Consider the following 20,440-nt stretch of genomic DNA (forward strand, 5'->3'; position numbering starts at 1 on the left):
CACTCAAAGGGACCTTCCTGGGTGTGTCATGGTTTAACTGTCAGCTTTCTCCCACCCTTAGAGGGATATAAAATAATGGTGCATCTGACAGTCAGTGGTGTCTTATATTACATGATATAAGGCAATGCCAATCTATCTGACCAGCACCATTGGTTCATTTATTCCCAGCAACAACCCCGGATGGTACTCCCTACTATTATCCCATTTTACAGAGAGGCTCAGAGACGTTAACACCCCACCTAAGGCCACACAGCAGGCTTGCCCATGCAGTCCACCCCAGGGAGTTTAGGGTCAGGTGCCCTCTTGGGGGAGGTGATGTTTTCACGGGGCCTTGAGGAATCCTCCAGTTCCTTGCTGGTGAACGGGTGGCAGAGACGTCACTTGGGATGGAGGCATCTCCCGATCAAGGGACAGAGGCAAGATCGTGAGAGACATTTAGGGAAGAGGGAGGCTATAGGTGGGCTGGCACTTTAAGAGATGGCTGGACGCCTAATCACAAGAGGTGTGAGGTTCACGTTATGCTGGGCCTTGAATGCCAGTGCCAGAAAGAGAGCGCTGGGGAGGCCATGGGGAGCCATCGAAGGCTGTAGAGCAGGGGCAGAGCAAGGCTGCAGCATCGTCTCCATGGCCCCTGTGCATTGAGGCGAAAAGCAAGCTCCTCTACTGGCAGGCAAGGCCCTTCCTGATGGGGCCCCGGTGTCCTTGCCAGGCCCCGGCAAGCTCCCGCCACACTGACGCTTCCTCCATCCCTGAGCCAGAGACTCCCTCCTCCCGCAGGTCAGCCCTCTCCCTCTCCCTGCTCTGTGCTCCTGCATCACTTCCAAGGGGAGGCCTCCCTCGCTGCCCAGTCAACAGGGACCCCGTCCGCTCCCTACCCCTTCCCCTCCCGCTGTCCCCAGTCTTACCGCTGACCACACTGGAGGGGTCCTGTCTGTCTGTCCTGTCCGCCTGGCCCCACCAAGCGGAAGTTCTAGCAACGTGGGCCCCTCTCTACCTTCTGTCGCCGCGCAGTGGTCTACAAGGAATGACTCAGCCGATGGTGAATGCTTGAACTTATTCTGCCAATGAAAGCCTGTCTGTGTCTATTGTGTGAGCACTCAGGTGGCACCTGGCTTGGGTACAGATGGGCGTGGAGGTCCCACCAGCCCTTTCCTCCCCATCCCCACCACCTTGTTCCTGCTGCGACAGCCCAAGAGGAGCCTGGGGTTAGATGTCAGCTGGGTGTGGTCCCAGCCAGGCACTGACCAGGCAGGTGGGACGAGCTGGGCCCCCAGCAGGTGTGCCGGGCGCTTTGTATCTGTGGTCTCCTGGACCCCTAGCTCACAGGCCCCCAGGGGAGTCTGCTGAGCTTTTACTAATGCCCAGCACTGCCTGATGTCTTTCTCTGTCCGGGCCTCCCAACACCTTCGTGCTACAGCAACAGTGGGGTTTGGGTAAAAGGCCCATTTTCTGATGAAAAGAATCAGCAAGGTCTTGGCTTGTCCTCAGCCGCAGAGTCAGGACGGCAGGCAGGATGGGTGCGCGGTGCACCTGAGTCCCACGGGCTTCTGTTCCCCGGGTCCAGCTGCACCCCCGGGCAAGTCCCCACACCCTCTCCAGCGCGGTCTGTAAACCAGGGGGTGCCGGCGTGAGGCTCTCTTGGGGCTGAGGTTTGCACGCTATGCTCGGCACAGGGCCGGGATGAGGCTGACGTCACCGTGGTCATCACTGTCACATCGTCACCCGACCCGCCGAGGGACTCACTCCAAAAAGGGAGGCTCCTTCTGGGGGTGCCCGAGTCTGGAGCTGCCACCTCTTACACAGACCGGGCAGGGATGCAGGCCCTTGGGAGCATTCAGGGGACCCCCGGCCCGCCCCACTGGGTGGGCCACGTGCGCTTTGAATCAGTGGGAAATGACTTGCCCCTTCCCCCACCCACCTCAAGAGCCAGGTACCCACATGAAAAGACCTCGAGTGGGCGAGCGCCTGCCTTTGTCATCCGATGCTATTAAGGCCGGAACTTCTCATGGGAAAAGTAACGCTTTGGCTGCATGAAAGGAGGGGGGCGCAGCGCGGCCTGGCAGTTCCAGGGGCGACCGACCTGGAGCCGTTTGAAGTCCACCCGTTATCTGCCGCTGGGGCTGTTTGGCTTCTGCCGGGGCATAAACAGGGTGATTGAAGTGGGCGGCCGTGTCTTTCCGGACGACAAACGTCCCCTGGTTAATTGCCACATCAAATGATCGGGAACCCCCCGGTGGAAGCCCTCAAATTACCCTGAACACACACTGCACCCCGGCCGCGGCCGTGCTCCCCCCAGATTGGGTTACGTGCGCGGGCGGAGGCACAGGAAGGTCCCTGCGGATTTGTTCTGCTTGGCTGCCAGCCCGCTATGCCAGCCTCCGGCCCGCCCGCGGCCCCCATTGTCTCCGGCCGCCCAGCCAGCACGCGGCCCGGCCTGCACAAAGCCCCAGGCCGCAGAGGAGAGGTGCCCTCCCCGTGGTCACGCCCTGGTGATGGGGTGCCGGCTCCCAGACCAGCCCCGCGCCGGCCGCAGAGGGGCCGTCTGTCTCGACACTTTCAAAGGGGCCATCACAGAGCTGGAGGGACACCGCGACCGCAGCAGCATCAGCTCCCCCCCCAACCACGGGCTCCTTGCTGTAGGGGCGGGGAGCCTGGACGGTCAGCGGTCAGCACCCGTCACCATCCCATTCCACGCTGGGACCAGGCACCCAGTGGGCCCGGCCTCTTAGCAGTACAGGGGACACCGGGCAGACAGAGCCTGTCACACTGACCCCTCCCGCCCTCACCCTATCAGGAGGGACCAAGGTCATCACCGCTGTTTTACAGACGGGAGGACTGAGGCCCAGGAACCTCAAGTGCTTTGGTCCAGGACGTGCTCCCCATCTGGGCTCTGTGGTTGCTCACACGCTGGCAGGGAAGAGACCCTAGTCTCCCAATGGTGCCAAATGACCCCTGATTCACCAATGTCCACACAACAGGGTGTGTGGCAACCACTTTCAAGGGACATACACTGCTTCTAGGGGGCCTGGCTAGTGACGGTCCACGTCCCAGGCTGCCCACCTCCCGAGGCCTCGTATTGATTTCCATTTGCTTAGCGCTGACGTCCCCTTGGGGAGCATCCTCCACTCCTGGGATCCCAACACCTGCGTCAGCTGTCACACATCAACACAGTCTGGGGCGGGAGTGGGTGGGTGGCATGGGGAAACGAGATAACTACAGAAACAGGAGAGACAGGAGCCCAGAGGAGGGAAAGCAGGGACTTCCCTGGTGGTCCAGTGGTTAAGATGCCACGCTTCCAGTGCAGGGGTTGTGGGTTCGATCCCTGGATTCGGAACTAGGAACCTACATGTCGCATAGTGAGGCCAATAAAATAAAATAAAAAAATAAAAGACAACAACAAAATTAAATAAATAAAGTAAAAAACCATAACATAGAAAGCAGGCTGGCCTAATGGAAGGAAAGAGCATTCACCAGGTGCGGGTGGTTGGGCAGGACCTCTCTAAATCAGAGCCAGCAAGTGCCAAGGTCCTTTGGCAACAGAGTATGGCCCGTAGCTGGGCCCAGGGCGGGAGCGGAGGGCTGTGAGCTCAGTATCGTGGGCGGCGGGGCAGGCTGCAGAGGGCCTGTGGGTCCACCACTGCTAAGGAGGTCCATCTCCGAGTGACAGGACCTTATGTGGGGTTGGCAGCTGCAGGGGTAATAGATCAGGACCAAGTTTCAAAAGCGACAGCTCTGCGCTGCTGTGCTGTGAGCCCAGCTCTGGGCTTCTCTCAGGAAACCCCAGTGTGTGGATGCTGAGTAGCTACTGTGTGTGAGGAGAGGTGGCCCAGAGGTCCAGGAAGGAGGAGAACTCACAGGATGGTCCTGCAGTCCAGCAGGAGCTGGCACGGATAAGTGCTACAAAGACGGTTCTCTTACCAGGGACAGACATCAGATCTCCTGCTTTCCACAGAGCTAAACCCAGCCTGCCTGGGGGGCGGGACATGGACGCTAAGGCTTTCCCACGGCAGGAGAGCAGGCAGAGGTTCTAGTGCATCCTGCCATCCAGCTGGGGTCATATCGCTGGGCATCGGGGCAGCCAGGACAAGATGATCAGTGTGGACTCTGACACATAGTGGGTCCTCAGCGAGCACGAACCCTCAGAGCCTGGGACAAGCTGCTTCCCTTCCCTGAGTCTTACTCCTCTAAGGGCGTGGCTGCACGTCACTATTTAAAAGCCTTCTTTGGCAGGATGGCCCATGTCCCCAGTGAGCTGGAGCATTCACAGATGAAGCAGAACAAACCAGAGGTGCACTGGGGACAGCAGCCGGCGCCAGACACCCCATCGCCCTCTTGTTCCGTCCCTCTCAGTGCTCCCCAGCCGGGCACGCAAAAGGCAGACATTCTCTGGGGCTCTGAGGGTCCAGGACTCTGCCAGGATGCAGGTCAGCACTGGACAGAGCACCGCCCCGATGTCCGCAGCCTGGGTTCCCACCTCGCCCACTCTGTGATGTGGGTGAGGATATAACACCCAGGTCTCCCGGTCGGCCCCGCCCCTAGGCGCTGATCACTGCCCAGCACAGCTTGCCCGGACATTTTTCTGTGCAAAAAAACCAACAGCAACGTTCTCTTCAAACTTCTCCAAATGGCATCTGTCTGATTTTGCCACCTGTGTCTGCACTGGAAAGAAGAGTGAGCATCTTTTCATGCGCTAATTGCCCATGTGGACGTCTTCTTGGGAGAAATGTCCATTCAAGCCCCCTTGCCTCTTGCTCTTTTTTGTTGTTGAGTGGTGAGAGTTCTTCATGTGTTCTGATGTTCATTAACTTTTCTCCCAAGAACTTTTCTTGAGATACAATTGACATATAATAAACTGCATATATTTAAAGTGTACAATTTGATATTTTTTCTTATTAGTAATGTGTATATGGCAATCCCAAACTCCCAATTCATCCCACCCCAAGCCCCTCCCCCTGCTTTCCCCCCTTGGTGTCCATAGGTTTGTTCTCTACATCTATGTATTTCTGCTTTGCAAACCGGTTGATCTGTACCATTTTTCTAAATTCTGCATATATGCGTTAATGTACGACATTTGTTTTTCTCTTTCTGACTTGCTTCACTCTGTATGACAGCCTCTAGGTCCATCCATGTCTCTACAAATGTCCCAATTTCATTGCTTTTTATGGCTGGTACTTAATAACTTTAACAAAAGGCTTGCATTTTCACTTAGCCAACAGCCCCAGAGTCAGGCAAGGTGGCAGGGCCGTGGAGTGACTTCTGCAGGTGGCTCGGCCAGGGCCTGGCTGGCATGGGCTGGGCAGGGAAGCACCAGCAGGTGACCCTGGTACTGTCCGCAGCAGCAGGGGCATGGCAGGGACAATCTCTGGGTGCTTCAGTTTTCTCATCTGCAACAACAGACGTAATAACAGAATCCATCTCGAAAAGTTGTTTCATCAAATAAATGACTTCATGGACATAAAGCAGGCAGCAGAGAGCCTACCACATAGTAAGTGCTCAGTTAATGTTCAATTTTATTACTATATAAACTGTACAACACTCAATGCTCTATCTCAAAGGAATGTCCACTAAAGTATAATTTTTGCCTCCCCAAATGCCATAAACTTAAAGAAAAAAATCACACTACTCAAGGCACCAGGGAAACAGTTCATTTCATGAAGCAAAATAAACAACTTTTCCTTTTAAAAAACCTCCTTAAAATATATAAGTGGCTGCTTGAAGCAAAGATAATTGTAGAGTTTTCTGGGGCGGGGGGAGTCACAAAATATGTAAAAGTAAATGTGTGAAAACTGGAGCATAAGAGATGGGGAGGGATATTGTAGTGAGTTTCTTACTCTACATGAAACTGTGTAGGATGCGATGGTACGTGCGGACACACACAGACGGCAAAGCAGGCGCTAAACCAACAAAACAAAAAGAAAAAAAAAAGAGGGAAAGCTAATAAGCAGGTGGAGGGGGAAGAAGAAAGGGGAGACAGAGAACAGAAGACGGAAAAAACCAGCAAGGCATCCGTCAGCCCAACCATCTCAGGGACCATATTGAATATAAATGGTCTAAATGCTCCAAAATAAAAGTCAGAAATGGTCCAGTGGGATACACGAGTTGAGACCCAAGCATTAGCTGTCCACAGATCATCCACTATCAAGGTGAAGACAGAGACACGAAAACGAGGATGGGAAGTTAGCTACTGGGCCCCATCTATCTGGACCACCTGGAACCGGGTCCCTGTGTGCTACGATCCCTCCAAATGCACCACGTGGCTCCCCGCTCTGGTGATGCTACACTTTGGCAAACCCACAGGAAATACAAGGAGAGAACCCTAGTAAATCAGGGGCTTTAGCCAACAACAGTGTATCAGTCTGGGTTCATCAATTGTAACAAACGTGTCCCATTAATGCAAGATGTTAACAGTAGGGGACCTGGGAGGTATGGAACCTAGGTACTGTCCGCTCTATCGTTCTGTAAATCTCAAACTGTGCTAAAACTTGTCTATTAATTATTGAAAAGCAAACCAATCAACTGAAAAAGATGGTGCACAGCGTTGAAGACATGGAAAGCGGCCGGAGCTTGACCCGGGAAGCAGAGGAGCCCCGAGGCTGCAGCTGCAGGCTTTCTGTTTCTCAGCCAGGTTCACCTCTGCTACTCCCACACTTAACACTTATCACTTCACGGCATTAATTACCGCAGCTCCGCCCCATTTACAAGTAGCTTATCAACAGACATCTTGTGGGCGCATCGCTGGGGTGCCTGATAACGTTGCAGTGCCTGGAGGAGCTTCCAGAACCTTCCAGCCCGGACTGTGGCCCCAGAGGACACACCTCAGCATGGCCATGCCCACGTGGGCACAGAGGCCCAGCTGGATAGGCGAAGAGTGGTCTCCGTGAGCCAACGTAGGGGATGCAACCCCCTCCCCAGCCTGAATGGTCAGCCACTCCAGGCCCTGTCTCACTCTGCCCCTGCTCCCCAGTCCCAGGCAGCCAGGAGGCAAGAGGTTGGAAACAAGTCTTTGATGCTGTGTGAGGCTGGGCCAGTCCCTCAGCCTCTCTGTGCTGAGTGAGGTCTGATTTCAAAGGTGGCCCCCGAATCACAGGATTAATAAGGGGAGGGTGTGATCAGTACGTCTCAAGAACTGAATAATAAGAGCTCATGTGCCCTGGTAGTGGGGTGGGGGGAGGTGCAGGGAGGACCCCTCCCACTCTCACCCCCCACCCCCGCAGAAAAATCAGGACATGAGACCAAAGTGTTCCTAGCTGTGCTAGTTTGCCAGGGCTGCCATAGCAAAGCACTGCAGACGAGTCTTAAGCAACAGACATTCATTCCTCCCGGTCCTGGAGGCTGGAATCTGAGATTCAGGTGTGGGCAGGGCTGGTCCCTCCCGAGGCCTCTCTCCTCAGCATGTAGACGGTCGTCTCCTCCCCGTGTCCTCACGTGGTCATCCCTCTGTGTGTGTCTGTGTCCTCATCTCCTCTCCTTATAAGGACACCAGTCCTATGGGATTGGGACCCACCCTAGTGACTGCATTTTACCTTATTAACTCCTTTAAAAACCCCCATCTCCAAATACAGTCACATCTGAGGTGCTGGGGGTCAAGACTTCAACATAGGAATTTGGGGGACAGTTCAGCCCAGAACACCAGCAAATTCCTAAAATACACCCATGGACCTGGCCCTCAAAGGAAGAATGGCAGCCAGCCACTGAGAGGTGAGCCCAGATGTATAAGAGATGGGGGTTCTGTGAGGCTACGTCCCGGGTTGGGGGTGGGGACACTGTACAGATGAAAGAGGAATGCTTTCCGAGTCCGGGGTCGCGTCCTGGCTATGCCAGATCACCACGTGTGCTTTTCTGCCCCTGTGTCCATCTGCCCCTGCTCTCTGCCTCTTTGTCCACATCTGTAGAATGGGCACATGTTCATTCAGGCCTCACTGGGTTTTTATAAAGGTGCAGTGGGCTCAGGACAGCCAAGCAGACCCCAAATAGCGAGGAAAGTTGAGATGCTTAATATTAATTCTATCTGGGAAAGGCCCAAGGCAGGAGGGCCAGGTGGTCATCACAGACAAGCCTGTCTCCTTCCCAACCTCTCTCTCACCATGACAATTCTGAGACAGAGCCATCTGGGGTGTCTAGAGACCAGATGATGGGGTTGGACCTGGCTCAGGCCTCCACGTACCAAATACCACACTAAGAGCTTCGCTCTTTACCTTGTTTCGCACAGCCTTGTGGGAGAAACCCATTTCACAGAGCAGACAGCCAAGGCTCGGGGTCACTGGGCCACTGGCAGGTCTTGAGGGGGTTTCCCGAGTACAGGCACCCAATGCCAGTGTGATTTGCCAGGGAGATTCTGGAGGGGAGGGAGATCTGCTCCTGAGGGATCCCACGGCATCAGGAGTCCACGGGCACCAGGGAACCAGTTCAAGGTTGACAAGCTGGCATGTACAAGTGCGCACTGGTCTTTGCGATGCCCAAGGAGAAGCGGGGCTCAGCGCCCCCAAGGGCATGTTTTACCTACAAAGGGCCCCCTAAGCTGCACTTAGTCATTTTTCTCCAACTCCAGGGAACTTTGCGGTCCCTGCAGCTGTGTCCCAGCGGCCAGGAGGGCTTTCATCCTGCAGAAGACTCCGGCTGCTTCGCCACCAGGCAATGGAAAGAACTTATTTTAGGAAAACGGGAATCCACCTACCACTTAGTGCGGAGTCCGGGCTAATTGTGAAGCTGTTCTCAGTTTCTTTATTTAGCTATTTATTAAACTGGCTCAAACTGGAGTTAATGGCTGGGCCAGCCCCATGGCTCCTCGTGTGTGTGTGTCCAGGGCCCCCATAGCAATTTCGGCCTGATTAAAGGCTCTGCCAACCCACCGCTTCACTCGGACCCACAGCTCGAGGCTCCAGGCCCTGGAATGCCCGGCACGTGGTGTGCAGGCCCCACTGCCGCCAAAGAGGCCATTTTTCCCTCAAAATCCATGCCCTGGGCCCCCACCCACACTACACACGCTGCTGAGTTGCTCCGTGAGCACCCGCCTTGGCCACATGGTGTGAGCGCCCTGGGCCAGCTGGCCCCAGCACCCACCCAGGGACCCTCTAGGCCCCGGACGCCCTCTGCACCATCACCCCACTGTTGGCTCGGAGGCACTTTCCACAGTTTGAGATGGTCCCAGGTATCTATTTGCCTTCCCTTCCAGAATGCACGGTCCAGGAAGCCAGGGCCTCCCATCCCCATTTTGTCTGAGTCTCTAGATTCTAGAACGTTGCTGGGTACACAGCTGGTGTTCAGTCAGTAGGCACTGAGTTTCTCACTCCTACTCGGGAAGGGAGGGCATCAGAGGCCAGCCCAGGAAGACTTCAGTCCTGAAGGGCAGCTCTCAGGGAAAATCAGAGATGCTGCCCATGGCTGTCAGCCCAGCAGCCAGATGGTCCCCCACCCAGCCTGGGGCTGCAGGGGAAGGACCCCAAATCCTCTGTCATGCTGCCCTCCAAGGGACCCGGTCAGGGTTCAGGCAAGAGTGAGGGTGTCACCTCCTCACACCCACCATGACAGCTAGAATCAAGAAGTCAGATGGTAACAAGTGTCCATGAGGATGCTTTGGGAAACAGCCTGAAAGTTCCCTAAATCCTTATACCTACAGTGATTTAATTCCATCCCTAGAAATGAAAACATAAGTCCGCACAAAACCTTGCACTCAAATGTTCATAACAGCATCGTTCAACACGGCCCCAAAGTACAAACAACCCAGGTGGCCATCAACCACTAAGGAGGAGAAACAAAGTGGAACAATATTCAGCCATGAAAGGGAAGGCAGCCCTGACACATACTGCTACGTGGATGAATCTTGAAAACACTCTGCTAAACAAAAAAACCAGTCACAAAAGACCACGTAGTATAGGATCCTATTCATATGAAAAGTCCAGAACAGGCAAATCTGTAGACTGTAGAAGGTAGATGAGTAGTTGCTGGGGGCTGGGAGGAGTGAGATTTGAGAGGGATGATAGCTCAAGGGTGCGGGGTGATGAAAATAATTTAAAACATTGTGCTGACAGTTGCATCTACCTGTGAATGTACTAAAAACTGCTGCATTGCACGCTTTACATGGGCAAGTTACATGGTATGTGAATTATACCTCAATAAGGCTGAAAAACCAAAAAGGGAGAGCCCTGTTCAGCCTGTGTGCTCCTGTGTTTACCCAATCAAATGCATGCACACATACCCCAAAAGGCATGCACTAGAATGTTCTTTGCAGCTTTGGTTAGAAAAGCCCCAAGGTGGACTCTACCCAAAAGCCCATAGAGAGGTGCGTGCATAAATAACCCTGGTGTCTCAGTGTAGTGGCATACTGTGGAGCCTTGAGAGCACCTGGCCTGAAGCCCACCCAAGGGTGGATCAGACAGATGTCAAGATAATGAAGCCAGACCCCAGAGCACAGACACCAGATGATTCCTTCGTACAAAGCAAAAGCAGGCAAAACTCAGATACATCGACAGGAGTCAGGAGCGGTTACCCTTGGGGCGAGGTAGTGGGCACGGCTGGGGTCCCGTGGGTGCCAGCTGTGTCTCGATCAGGATGCTGGGGATGTGGGCAAGTCACAGATCCCCAGCCACCAACTGGACTCAAGCCCCAGCTTTCCTGGCTGAATTGGTTGGTTACAGTTTTTCTCACCTGTACAGAGCAGGCGATGAGAGCATCTATCTGAGAGGGCTGTTCTGAGGACCAAGGGAGATGCTGCGGGTAACAGGTGGGTCTGGCCCAGCACAGGGCCAGGATCCCCCGAGGCCAGGTGAGCTGCTGCTCTTCTGACTCGGTCAGCTGGGCTCCCTCTCAGTTCCTGGAGAGGACACTAAGGTTCTCTCCCTTCCCATAAATGTCCACATCCTGAATCCTGGAATCTGTGAATACGTTACCTTATGTGGCAGAGGTGACTCTGCAGATGTGATGAAGTTAAGGATGAAGTTAAATTAAAGGGAGAAGGACTTCCCTGGTGGAGCAGTGGTTAAGAATCCTCCTACCAATGCAGGGGACACGGGTTCAAGCCCTGGTCTGGGATGATCCCACGTGCCACCACAACTACTAAAGCCCACATGCCTAGAGCCCACACTCCACAAAAATGAGAAGCCTGCACACCACAACGAAGAGCAGCCCCTGCTCACGGCAACTAGGGAAAGGCCACATGCAGCAACAAAGACCCAAAGCAGCCAAAAAATAAATAACTAATTTTTTTTTTAAAGTTAAAAAAAATTAAGGGGAGATTACCCTGGATTATCTGGATGGGCTCAGTGTCATGACAGCGTCCTTACAAGAAGGAAGCAGGGGGTCAGAGTCAGAGAAGGAGAGCTGACAGCGGAAGCAGAGGTGGGAGAGTTGAGGCCACCAGCCAAGGAATGCAGGTGGCCCTCAGGGGCCGGAAAAGGCAAGAGCGCAGACTGTGCTAGAGCACACAGCCCTGCTGATGCCTTGATTGTTGCCAGCAAGCCCATTTAGGACGTCAACCTCCAGAACCGTCAGAGAAGCAATTCATGTTGCTTTAAGGCACCCAGTTTGTGGCCATCCCTCAGAGCAGCCGCAGGCAACCTCATACGCTGGGCCTCTCCCAACCTCATTTGTGTCTGACTAAGACGTGCCCAGAGCCAGGCCCTGCACCCAGTCTCCTCAGGGTGGGTCCTCGGGGGGCTCTGTAAACCGTAAAGCCCCAGCCTCGTCACGCTGGCTGGGCCAGTGCCCTGGCTCCCTGCCCTGGTGATGGAGGAGGGACAGGGGAGACCCTCGGGCTGGAACCAGCGCTCCGCCCAGGCAGGGCCAGTGGGCTCCTGGGCCCATCAGGGTCTCCTCTCCTGAGGCCTCGGTTGCCCCAGCCCAGAGCGTGTGCCTGTCACTGCAACAGGGGAGGAAAGCCTGGGTCCCCAGCAGAAGGGTCCTGTTGGGGCCCCCTCATCCTGACAGATAACTCAAGCCCCCAGGGCTCACCCAGGACACCTGCAAACACCCGCCACCGTGCTGGCTCCACCCAGCACACATTCGTGGGGGCACCTGCTCTGCCCCAGGCTTGCTAGGAGGGTGGAGACACAGAGGTGAGCAAACACCAGTGGGGTCTCTCCGCCAGGGAGTCCAGAGTCCAGCTGGGAAGACAGATGTGGGTCACATCATGAAATCGGGGCTGTGAGGGACTTCGGAGGGGGTGGCTGGGCAGGAAAACCTGGGAGGACCTGCCTGGGGAGGTGATAATTGAACAGGGGAGGGCGTTCCTGGGAGAGCAGAGCCGGAGCCTTCTGAGCTGGGGAGGGTGGATGGGACAAGGCCAAGAGAGCAGCAGCAACCAACATTCTGAGCCTGATAGAAGGCTCTGGAAGGCTGTGAGCTGGGGGTGCTTGGGGGAAGACCATTCTGGCTGCCCCATGGAAACCAGCTGAGGGCAGAGTGGCTCTGACCAGGCCAGGCAAGGATCCTCAGTGTGAACCCAGGGGCTGCCCCTCCCTGCAGGAGGTGGGGCCCGCCCTCCCCACCTGGAGGCCTTCCCGGGTCTGGGATCCCAGCGGCATCCTGGGAGCTGGTTCCAGAGAGACCTGCGTCCTCTTGGCCTGCATGGAGCGGGGGCGGGGCCTGCAGGGCGAGGCAGAGCCCAGCAGCGGGGCTCCAAAAGGTGCCAACTCTGCAGCCTCCAGGGGCCACGCCCCCACCCCCACCCTGCCCCATCGTAAACCCATTCCAGCTCCTCCTCTGCCTGACCTGCAACCAGGTGTGAATTGGGCCCTGCCAGGGACAAAATGGCTTTGATGAACCAAATGGTGTTTTTTCTGTTGTTGAGGGGAACATTGGAATGGCCCCAGGCACCCCAGCATGGTGTCCTGCGGGGACCCAGGCCCGAGAAGGGCAGGAAGGGCTTCTTTTATGAGTCCCCCACTCCAGAGGGGCTGCCCCCACAACTGGCCAGGCCTTTTCCAAGAGCAAGGGCCTTGGCCTGCAAGCCTGGCCCTTGCGGGGCCCAGAGATTAGGGTCTACTGTCCCTGAGGGTGGGGTTCGAAAGAGAAGGAACAGGGATTCTCACAGCGACTAAAATACTTGTTAAAAAACAAAAAACCGAAAAAACCCAAGCCAACGAGGATGGATCTCAGGCCTTTTCCAGGGTCTCAAGAGATGCAGGGGAGGGACTTCCCTGGCAGTCCAGTGGTTAAGACTCTGTGCTTCCACTGCAGGGGGCCCGGGTTCGATCCCTGGTTGGGGAACAAAGATCCCACAAACCACTTGGCCCCCCTTGAAAAGAGAAAGAAGTTGGAGGGGGAGGCGGAGGATCTGGGCCCTCCCAGCCTTGCCTGGCCCTGCAGCCCACCTCCCTGCTCTCTCGAAGAGTCCTGGCCCCAACAGAGATGCCTCATTTGTTCAGGGGGAGCCAAGCTGACCAAGTCCCTCCCAGGGCATCTTGGATGCCAAGACATGGGCGGGCAGGAGAGGTCCTCGCCCAGTGCACAGATGGAGAAGCTGAGGCCAAGAAGATAGGACAACCAGGTCCCTCCCCATCCTCTTTCCGCTAGACGTTGCTCCCTCCCTGTCTTGGTGGATTTCCATCCACCCGGCGGACCCCGCAGAAAGGGAGGTGGGCTACTCTGGGTGGTTTTGAACTGAAATCCCCCACCCCCATCCAAGCACATCCTTGCTAACCTTAGCCTCCTACTGAAAGCCTCCGTGCCTCCCCAACAATCCATTCCCCGGCTGCAGCTGGTGATCTTTCCAAACGCAGTGCTCCACGGCCCTCCCCCCACACTCATCCTCAGCCTTCGAGGCCCACCCGATGGAGCGGCCACCCCTCTGTCTCCCAGGCGGCCGACTCCTCTGGCTCGGCCCACCCAGCCAGCCTTGCCACCAGGAGTTCACAGGCCAGGGCTGCCCTGCTCTTGGATTATGTGGGCATTGGCATGGGGTTCTGGAAAGTACTCTGGCCTCACTCTGCTGCTGGACCCAGGAGTGCGAGCTGGGACATAGCTGCTAACCTCTCAGACTCCAAGTGGTCAGGCATGAGGGCTGACCTCCCCAGCTCACTTCTATCACATCTCACACATTCCTTCAAAGACATACTGCCCCTGCCTCAAGCATGAATGTGGGCAAGAGACCCCATCTCTGCCCCTGCCCACTGAGCCAAGGCTGGCTGGACCAAAATTCTGGGTTCCTGAGAGGGGAGAGGAATTGTTCCTCACCAATTCATTCAAAGATGAATTTTTGAGCACCTACTATGTGCCAGGCACAGTTCAAAGTCCTAAGAATGCAGCTGTGAATTGGACAAAGCCCCTGTCCTCCTGGATCAAGCAGTTCCTGAACTCCACCCAGGCCTGTTTAGCTCAACCAGTAGCACCTTTAGTGACAACACTACAGGCCCATTAGCGGCCGATTCATTTTGCCCCTTTTCACAGTTTAGCAAAGGCATCGAGAGCATGGGCTTTGTTGGATGACCGACCTGGTTTCAAATACGAGCTCCCCACCTACAAGCTGAGTGACTGGGCAAGTTGTAAAAATTATCACCATAACAGCTAAAATGAGTAACGCACTAGGTAGAGGCCAGGAGATGCTCTACACAATATGACCGTTTAGTTATCCCAAGCCCTGCAGGGCAGGCACCATTGTCATCACATTGTAGGGAGAAGGAAGTGGGGGTGCAGGGAGAAGTTTGTTGCTCACGGCAGTGTTCTCCCTGCACTGAGCCTCGGGTCCAGCCCCAATAGCCTGCAGTGGGCACCTATTAGTGTCCTGGGGCTACCATGCAAACATCCCAGACTAGGGGGCTTAAAACAACCACGATTTATTCTCGTGGTCTGGAGGCCAGAAGTCTAAAATCCAGATGTCACAGGGCTGAACTCCCTCCAGAGGCTCCAAGGGAGGACGCTTCCTGCCTCCTCCAGCTGCTGGGGGTCCAGGGATTCCTAGACTGCATCCCTCCAGCCTCTGTCTCTGTGATCACGTGGCCTTCCTTCCCTCTGTGTCTGTGGGTATCTCTTCTCCCTTATGTCCCTGATAAAGACACCCATTGTTAGACTTAGAGCCCAGCCAGGTGATTCACGATGACAGCAGCTCTAGAGCTTTATCTCAACTCCATCGGCAAAGAATTCTGTGTCAAATAAGACAGATCATATTCTGGGGCTTCAGATGGACGTGTCTTTTCAGTGCCACCAATCGACCTTCTCCAGGGGCCTTCTAAGGTGTAGGGCCTGGGGCCCATCTTGTCCGGATCTCAGGACGGTGCTCTCGTGGGCTTTGAGGTTCACAGAGGAGTTCGGATCTTTGTGCTGGCGGCAGACTTTTTTGGGTGGGAAAAAGCAGGTTCAGATGAGCATCCCAGAAACATCACCAAGGACTTTGTGAATTGAGTAGGTCTGATTGAGATGAGCTGGGAGCCCCAAACTTCAGCTGTGAAGCCATAAAAGACCACCAGGGAGGCCCCTCCGAGTGTCCCCAGGCACAGCCCAAATCTGGAGGGGCCTGGGCTGACCAGGAGGCATCCCTGGTCTTCTCATCTTAGACCAACCGTTCCTGTTTCTTCCCCAAACCCACCTTGCTCAAGGGTCCACCTGCATGACCGAGTCAGACCTGGAAACCACTAGCTGGGGAGGGGAGATCCTCTCCTGCCAATATTCTAGATATTTCTACCTCCAGGCTTGGCCACACGCGGGAGCACAGCCACTGCCGCAGACCTCCAGAGACGGGTGTTTCCATTCAAGGCGGCGGGGGTGGGCAGGGGAGTGGGGACCTGCAGCCCCCTCCCCAGAAGGCATTCCCCTCCCGGGTGTCCAGTCTTCAACCAAATGTTTTTGATTTTACAGGAAGTAGAACAAGGGGCTAATCTGAGTTTAATTTTTGAAGCCAGGCCTTTGATTTAATACTTATTCATTTAAGTAATTAATGCCTCTGAGTCTGGGGTCAGAATGCATCTCAGTTTAGCCCGTCTCCTTCTTTACATCCAGAGACAGACCTCACAGCACTTGGTACCTCCAAACCATTCATTTATACCAATTGGGACATTCCAAGGGCCCGGAGCAGTTACCAAATAGGACTTTGCAGCGTTCTCCACCATTGATGATCAAATCCCGTTATCCTGTACACCATCCCTGGGACTTCACCGCAAGCCCTTCCCACTCTGGCACAAAATCTGCCCTCAAGCCTGGTCCTCTTTCCCAGGCAGTGTCTGGAGAGGGTCTGGGTATAGAATGGTCTGGGTTGTGAGACATTTTTTTTCAAACCCAGACTTCATTCCATCAACAAACATGTATTAAGTGCCCACTGTCTGCTAAATATTAGGTAGATTCTGGATGGGGCAACTCTGGTCCCAAAGGAGAAACACGCAGACCTATAAATCCATAGGTGTGAGCAGGGTCTGAGCCCTGGGGCAGGACAGTATCTCAGGGCAGGGCTGGCTCTGGTGAAGATGACCCGGAGGCGGGGATGCAAGCTCAGGAGAGGAGGGGGTGACACCCACATGAGGGCAGAGGTAAGAAGGCTGCAGCGCCCAGGACTGAGTTTTAGAGGCTGCTTCTGGAGAGAGATTCTGGAGGGCTTTTCATACATGAGTTCCTAGGGAAAAAAATTTTTCTCTCTCTCTCTCTTTCTCTCTCTTTTTTTAAAAGCACAGGATGAAACTACCTCTTTGATTTGACCTTGAGTCTGCTGACAAGTCTGCCTTGTCCTCATCTTATTATTACTTTCACTTCTCCTCATCCCATGTACAGTCAGCACACAGAGCCCAGCATCCAGCCTCTGAGCGCCCAGGGGTTCACAGTGTGGGGGTTACAACCATCACGGCTCCTGTTTTATAGATGGAGAAACAGCACTGGATTCAGAGCGGACCCTGGGCGGTGCGGGTGGCGCAGGCCCCAAGATAACCACCCTTTCAGGGCAGCCCTGGGATGGTGTGGACAGGCTGATATCACAGTGGGACCAATCTGCATTTGATGCTGATCGGAAAAGAGGGGTGGGGGACAGAACTCGCGGTCCCTCCCTCAAGCACGACCCAGTCGGCCCCCAGAAGGGAGGGCCCTGCCTGGGGACCATACGTGGAGTTCAGCCGGGGACACTTTTTCCAGTAAAAAGATAACGATTGGGATTCCCTGGTGGCGCAGTGGTTAAGAATCCGCCTGCCAATGCAGGGGACACGGGTTCAAGCCCTGGTCCGGGAAGAGCCCCCATGCTGCGGAGCAACCAAGCCCATGCACCACAACTACTGAGCCTGTGTGCCACAATTACTGAAGCATGAGTGCCTAGAGCCTGTGCTCCGCAACAGGATAAGCCACCACAATGAGAAGCCCACTCGCTGCAACGAAGAGTAGCCCCCGCTCTCCACAACTAGAGAAAGCCCGCGTGCAACAACGAAGACCCAGTGCAGCCAAAAATAAAATAAATAAGTAAATAAATTTTTTTAAAAAGAAGATAAGTATTGATACTCTGTCCAGTGAGCCCCTTACACCTGCAATAAGCCCATGGATAGACACAGCAAGGGAAAGCGCAGGGAAGCCAATGCTGGGCACAGCTGGGGCGTGACCATCCTCTCTGGTCACTCCAGATGCCCGAGGGCTCAGCGTGGACCGAGCCAGACGGGGGCGGCCACTCCCTCGCAGAGAGGGATGCTTCCGGGGCCCGAATATCCCACTGCGGGACCCAGGTGATCCCCAGGGCGAGCATTTCCACCTCGGTTGTTCCCTGCTGCACAAACCTGCCTCGTGATGGGCGCGCAGAAGGGTTCATGGACGGAGGGAAGGAAAGGCCTCCTCCTCTCTTGGAAACAGACAGTCCACCCCCACTGCCAGCTGTGTTCAGTATCGGGCAGGTGTGGACACGATGCTGTCTGGCCTTTACGAGGGGTTCTACCCTGAGTTACGGCACTGAGCTCCATAGCCAGTGAAGCCCTAGGGCTCCTAGAGCTGGGGGACTGTGTGGTGCCTGTGTTAACCCAGCACCTAGAGCTTCCAATAGGCTTCTTTAGAGTCTCAAAGTGGTGAGTCACTCCTCAAATCCCTGGCTTCCTACTCATAGGCTTGTCAACCATCCCTGCTCCCCGGGACCACCAGGTGCAACCCCTGCAGGAGCAGAGGGGGAACCGGGATCCACTCTGACGGGGTCAGGGAGGCTTCCCAGAGGAGGGGGGCTTTAGAGAAGGCCCGCCCCTGCAGCAACCAAGAGGTAGATGAAACATCAACTGATCAAAATAGAGGCAACCAATGGAATCGTTTGTTCATTTCACCCCATAAACCAACTCAGATCCTGGGTTGGGTGCCAGCCCTCCGCTTCTTAGCTGATGGTTCGGGGCGAGTCACTTAACCTCTCTGAGCCTCAGTTTCCCCATCATAAGACAGGTTATCATAGAACCTGCCCCAGAAGGCTGTCAAAAGAATTAAATGACCCTCAGAGATTGCTAGGACAGGACGTGGCAGATGAGAGAACCAGCGTCTATTGGCCACGAGGTCAAAATGCCTGCTAGTGGCCAGGTCCCCGGCCCAAATCTGGGAGCCCACTGAATACCACTAGGACCTGACCCGAAGGAGCTCAGAGCGTAGTCGGGGAGACATCCACACAGGATGCCTGCACCACAGAGCCCACAGGAGGCCCCGCCCAGCCCCGCCTCAGGGGACTTGGTCTCTGAGCAAAGTCCTGAAGAATAAAGGCAGTGGCTGGAGGAGGAGAGGAGGGGAAGAGGAGCTAAGGAAAGGAGACAGGAGTCCCTGCTTGCAACACACACATGCAGACACACACACACGCGCGTGTATAGACATGAGTGCACACCACACACACGAGCACACACACACGTGCACGGGTGTATATAAATGAGCACGCATCTCTCCTATAAATATGCACACATAAGCACAAGGCACACATGTGTACCCACACGTGTGCACGAGACCAGAACATGCACCCTGCACACACACGCGTCTGCACGCACGTGCACATACATCCACACTCACACAAAGGCCCCGTATGCACGTGCACAGGTACACCAGGCAGACAAACATGCCCGCATACGCAGGCACGGGCCGGACCACACACACGTAGGCTTGCACACACACTCACACACCCACACACACGAGAGCACACGCCAGCTCACACACACGCACGTACGCCTACGTGTGCATGTGCCCTCAGACTCACACAAGCACAAGCACCTAACAGGAAGGCGTCTCCTGCCCTCTGCACCAGGACCACAGAATCACCCTCAGCCCCATAAGCTTAACAAGAAGATCCTTGGGGTCCGCCCTCTTAGGCTGCAAATAAACAGAACAAAAACCCCCAAACCCCACAAAACAGTGCCATCTTGTGGTGGCAGCAGGACCAGGCGGTGGCGGGTGGCCTCCCTTCCTTTGGGAAGGGTTTTTCCTAGAGCCGCTTCCGAGATGGGCGGACACCAACAGAACCGCAACCCTGTGGCAGGCGCTCAGCCACCTTTTATTTGGGGAGGTCGGTGCTCTAGTCTGCTCTGGACCACCCCCTCCCTGGCTCCTGCTGGGCTGGGGACACGGAGTTTGGCCCTGTTGGGCGTTTTAGGAAGCTTCCTTCTCTCCCTGGACTTCACTTGCCTCATCCGGAAAAAGGGGCCATTACACTGAGGCTCACCTATGTCTAGAGCTGCTCCTCCTGCCTGGGACTTCCCCAGAACAGACGGGGCCACCCCCTACACCAGGCTCGAAGCAGGGACTACTGCAGTCTCCATTTGGCCATTGAGAGATTAGCTGGAAATCAGCCCCAGGGGCTCCCTTGCTCCTCTGCCGACCGCCAGCTTCAGCATCACCTGGGAGCTTGCAAGAAACGTGGGATCTCAGGCCCCACCGAGAACTTCCAAGCTCAGGTGCCTTGGGCAGCGCCCCCAGAATACCCTTCAGCAGCCCTCACCTCCTCGGGGCACCCCTCTGGGTAACCACCTCTGTGCCTCTGCGTCCCCATCCGCAAAGTGGGACCAAGGTCAGAACCTGTCTGGTAAAGTCATTGGAAGTGTTAAAGGAAACCTACTCTGCGCAGAGGGCTCAGCCTGGCGCCTGCTCTACAGAAGAGCTCAATAAATGTCAGTGACTAGGGACGAGGGCGGCTTTGCCCCATCATCTGACCCCCTCCCCAGCTCTAAGTACATTTAATTTCGAGTTTCACCTCCAGAGCTTGGAGAGAGGCCTCTCGGAGACAGAAGCAGGAGGCTGGGCTCCTGCAGCCCCACCGTGGACCTGGCACGTGACGGGCGGCGCTGCGGCCAGGAACCCCGGTTTCAAAGGCGTCGGAGGTGGGAACGGCTTCTTGCATTTCCATAATTTGCTGCACACCAATTAATCTTTCACTGTCGATATGAGCGTGAGTCCTGCAGGGACTCAATTCCCTCCCAGGGAGGACGGGCCCCGCTCAGGCTCCGAGGGGTTTTCCTTCATTTGGCATGATGTTAATTTCCCCCGAGTCCCCCGGAAAGAGGTTTTAGAACAAGACGTGAAGCGTGGCAGGAATCTGACATCT

Source organism: Hippopotamus amphibius, chromosome 3, assembly GCF_030028045.1.
Source record: "Hippopotamus amphibius kiboko isolate mHipAmp2 chromosome 3, mHipAmp2.hap2, whole genome shotgun sequence".
Taxonomy (NCBI): Eukaryota; Metazoa; Chordata; class Mammalia; order Artiodactyla; family Hippopotamidae; genus Hippopotamus; species Hippopotamus amphibius.